The following is a 4,932-nucleotide window of genomic DNA, read 5'->3' as shown; positions in this document are numbered from 1 at the left end:
GCAGGAGGCAGGCAGTCCCGTGCGTAAAGCAAGTGGCGAAACGAGTGAAATTCCCAAAATGAAAAGCTCCCTGGCGAACGACGGAAGTAAGGGGAATTCTCACAACTCAAATTAACGATTGCATCTTGTTAAGCACTGTCGACTTCTTTGCGCCGAACTTACTTCGTCCCTTCAACATCAAATAACATAATGCCGCGCTCTCATTAACATTCTTATTTAATTTGAAACACGAGACCCCGGCTACGGCAAACATTACGCGCGCTCTTTATATATTGAACTTCGAGCTCGATTTTTAAATAAATACTCGCGCGTGCACGTACGCGCTTACGTACCTCTCTCACCACCTCTCCCCGCTTCTCCCCGCCTCTCACTCCAAACCCCCCCCCCCTCAATCTCCCCGCACACCATCACCGCCACCACTAACAGCCCCCTCGCACCCACCCACTCGCACCATCACCCCCTCATTCTCTATTCCATCGCTCGTGTCGCTTCCTTTTTTTATTTTATTTTTTTATTTTTTTTTTCAACGTTTCTGTGTGTTCATATGTGTTCTCTCTTGTAGGCGTTGCACTCGTGCCCGATTGAGGGGCCAATTTTTGCACTTAATAGGGATGGCTCCTTGTTAACTAGATGTTGCTAATGATAACTAGACGGGACGAAGGAAATTTATAAACGAACAATTGTCGAAAAAATTTTCTTGTAATTCAACATTTCACGAGCCTTGGGATGCTATGGGATTGTCTATTTTGTGATGTATCGGTTATTATTAGCTCCCACACCCTTTCCACCATTCATCAATCATTATTATATTAAATTTCTTTCTTTCTTTCTTTCTTTCATTCCGTCCTTCAGTCTTTCATCCTTATCGTCGCGGTGATACTTATTTCGAGTAAATGTTACAGTCCACAAATGTATTATTAATACATTGTAAAAAAATATTGCCGCCAGTGAAATTCGTATCCCAGATTAGCAAACCACAATACGCTTAGAATAGAATTTATCGTATACTAAAAGACTGATGAAGTTTTCAAATGAGCGAAAAGCTAAGTCAAGTTGGAGTGATTATGATTTTAATAAATTTAATAGGCAAAGTCAATAAGAAATATTAGTCGTGTGAATGTAATGTGAGGAGATGTGCGATCGAGTGGTCGGGAGAAGAGTTGGAAAATATAAGTAAGTGTTCACCTGCGCTGTGGGGATTCGATAGCCAAATGCAAAATAATTATCCATTAGAGATTATATGAAATTACTTAACCGTACGTTTGTATTTTTTTTTTTTTGAAATTATTTTCTATTTTTTATTTTCTATTTTTTATTTTTTATTTTTTATATTTATAAAACAATGATTGATTGTAAGTTAAGAAATTAAGGATGATTGACATCTTCTATGATTGTATACTCGTTAACTCATGAGAATAGATCCATTTTACCGTTCAAGCTTTGACTATTGATTGATATAATGGAATTCTTTGAAATTCTTCTTTCGACTTTAACTTGTTATATCTTTGACGGGACTGTCGAAGGGTTACTTTGGTTCTTGGTTGAGAATTCAGTGACGTTTATTGTGAGCCTTTTGAATATATAAATGTATGTCATTATTTGGGAAGGTTAGCCCAGCCTCTTTAATCCAAGTAAAGTTTTTTTTTTTTTTTTTTTTTTTTTTTTTTTTTTTTATGTCTTAAAGAAGATTGCAACGTATTTTTATAACGGATTTTCTATTTCGATTTTCTATTCGACACTTTTCTATTATTTCCAAATGATTCTTTTAACCTTCTTACAAACAATTCAGCGAATTTACAAAAGCTTCCTAAATTGTTTAAAGAGAAAATTCTTTCGTTTCTCGCTTTTCCTAATTTTCAGTATTTCAATGGCCAAGTACTTCAGTAGCCAAAACACATAGAACACGCTGCAATGTACACAAATAGTTATCTTTCGCTAATAATTCTATTTAATTAATTTATCAATTTACGATTCGTATTGGTATTAGCGGTAATGGGCGAGAAATACGGTGGAAAGCATGAAAATCAGAGCTCTAAAATTCCGAAAAGTAAAGATAATTTTCAAAGAACGACATTATTTATAATTGTCAAAACGTTCTTTAGGCATTTGCGAGAGATTAATTTTGACTTTGCCAAAAATATTCCCATGAAACTGTTGAAGCATTCAATCGACATATTAATGTACCGCGCGACTTTAGATTTATGCTCTGGATGTATTTGCATGATCATTCCACTTCAATCCGAGTTAATTGTTCGCACACACATATGGTTCGACGACAAGCTTGATTAAATGGCTAATGGCTTGGTGTGAAAATTAACGTGGATTTAACGTGGCTAAATGATGTTCCAAGAAAGAGAATATAAAAGTATTAAAGTATTAAAATTGCTTGTTCTAATTTTATTAGAATTTTATTAGAATTTTATTAGAAATATGAAATGCCCGTAATTCCAGGGCAATAATTTTGTCATTATAACGAGTCAATATGTTTATCTTCTATAATTAAAGCTTTCGCGGTAATAAGCGATCATCTTAAGCTTAAAATAATCGCATTATTTTTATCTATACAGTAGATGGCAATAAATTGAAAAATGTTCATTTCACGATTATCCTAACAAAGTTCCCAATACTCTCGCGAATTTTTATCCAAAATCCAAAAAAGTTGTCATTTCAATATCTACAAATGCTAATTTAATATCCCACAGCAAGCTTTTATAAACATTTGTATTTTAAATAATTTTGCATTTGGGAGGAGTATAATTTAAAAAATACAATTTCGATTGAGGATGCTTCGATCCTTCGAAATAGAATATAAATAATCCGTGCACAAATTTCCCGAAAGTCACCAAAAAGTTCTGCGCACTCTTGATTGTGAATCGAACTACGTAAAATGACCAGATAATCGAACCCAATAAATAAGCATTAAAGATACCGACATTTGACAGAGATAATTGAAAATAAAAAACAAAAACAAAAAAGTCATCGCAATTGACGGTTAACCAATTTTTTTATATAGAATAATACGTAGCGATTGTTTATTTAAATAACGAAAATGAACATGTCAGCGAGTAATGTAAAGGAAATAGTCGTTGGTATTTATAAATGACAATCCAAGCATCCCAACACGAAGAATTCTGGCGTCAGAATCTCGATTGACTCCTCGTTTCTCCTCCTCCTCCTCCTCCTTCCCCTCATCACACGCACACACACGCAAACACACACAAACACCCCCTTACGGCTTAAGGACGGTATTTAAAGGGATGCTCAAAGCCGGCCGTTCGATACCCGGCGTTAAAAGGTCATCGCATTCTCTTTTAGCCAGACGTACTCCCTCGGCTAGTACGAGTCGCTGGGGCTCCCTCGTATCCTAGGTCAGTGATCCTAGGGCAATTCAAAAGCCGTGGAGAGGATTGTTTTTCATGATGCTTGACGTAAAAGCTCGCGCGTGTAATTACAAGGAAGTTCCATCGTCATTTTGCGGTTGCGACGATTGCCCTCTGTTATTCTACTTGAGCCTCTTATCGTCGTTATTTTCGGATCGATTAAGTGCAATTTAATTATGCTGTGGGGTTGATGAGTTGCGTATATTCATTATATTAATGGGAAGATCCTAGTGCGATGAAATATTAATCTAAATGTAAAACGCATTGGCGATAAAATGAATTTGCTACCTTACCGAGTAGTGTACGCTCTTGCGGCATATCCGATTACTAATCTATAATTATCGCATTACTTGCGAACTGGAGTACGTGGTTTATTTATCATTTTATTGCCGCACCCGAGGACTTTTCATTTAAATACTTTTTACGTGTTGCACGTCGCATAACTGATATTGGCATGGAAAGCTGCATATTTCATTAAATAGACTGCTGCTGAGGAACGACGGGCGATAAAATTATGAATTTGCGAGTGAATTTCTCGAGATGAGTGCCTTTATGTATTACTTTGGCGACGGCACGTAATCCGAAAATTTGATACACTTGCAAAAAATTTTGTTATGGAATATTATACGATGGCCACTGACTTACTTGGTTTCGCTCAAGAATTTTCGATCACGATATTATGATTGGGATCGCGATCATGATCGGGCGGCACATGAGTTTCTTCTATAGTAGGGATGGCGCGCATCCGCAAGGACTTTGATTTCTTATTTTGAGGTTGTTATCTCGTTAAGTTTGATAGACATCGCCGAACGAAATAGATTAATCAACGATGATTTAGTACAGTTTTGCAATTAAGGCTATAAATGTTTTAGAATATTATCATGATGGTAATTATAATGACGGTGCTAATAATCGAACTCTCTATTCAATTCTAAAAATCCAATCGAATTTCATTGGCCTCGCCTCGCCCCCACTCCCACGCCCCTCTTACTTACTTCGGCGTCTCATTGCACTGCACTGTAAGCATTGAAATATTGAAATAGCAAAAGTGACAGTATGGTAAATTAAATTGAACGTAAATAAAAAGGTTAGGCGATAATATGCAAATAAAATTTATGGGCACGACAATGCAGATTCCCAATGTCGATAGAGTTTACAAAAGCAGCATCGTAAAACAAAATACAGTCCTGCTTTACAATACATAAAAGCTATTTTATTTTTACGAAACTCCATAATCTCACATAATTGTAGTGAGGAGAGGAAGTGTTGAAATAAAACCTTCAATAAAATTGTCCGTTAAAAATGGTAAAATGGTTGCAGCACGGCTTGTAAGAAGTAGCCTTCCAACCCGTATTCATTAAGTCGCTGTAAAATTCAAGTCAAAGAATTTTAAGAAAAGATGATGGCGGTGGTACAGAGGCTAGTGGTAACGACCAGGCAACTCTTAAAAACGCCAAGGAAAATATATAGAATATTCATCGGGGCATGGATATTTGTGTGTTGAAGAGATAGGGAGATAGAGAGAGAGAGAGAGAGAGAGAGAGAGAGAGGG

At 36.3% G+C, this 4,932-nt stretch overlaps 1 protein-coding gene across 1 annotated transcript in view; it reads left to right on the top strand.

Annotated features, from left to right (window-relative positions):
• Nucleotides 1-4,932, top strand: part of LOC105362822 (growth arrest-specific protein 1) — a 13,658-nt gene that overhangs the window by 2,419 nt on the left and 6,307 nt on the right. The window lies entirely within an intron of this gene.

This window comes from Ceratosolen solmsi, unplaced genomic scaffold, assembly GCF_000503995.2.
Source record: "Ceratosolen solmsi marchali unplaced genomic scaffold, CerSol_1.0 scaffold56, whole genome shotgun sequence".
NCBI classification, from domain to species: Eukaryota; Metazoa; Arthropoda; class Insecta; order Hymenoptera; family Agaonidae; genus Ceratosolen; species Ceratosolen solmsi.
This window is presented reverse-complemented; position numbering and strand designations above follow the sequence as displayed.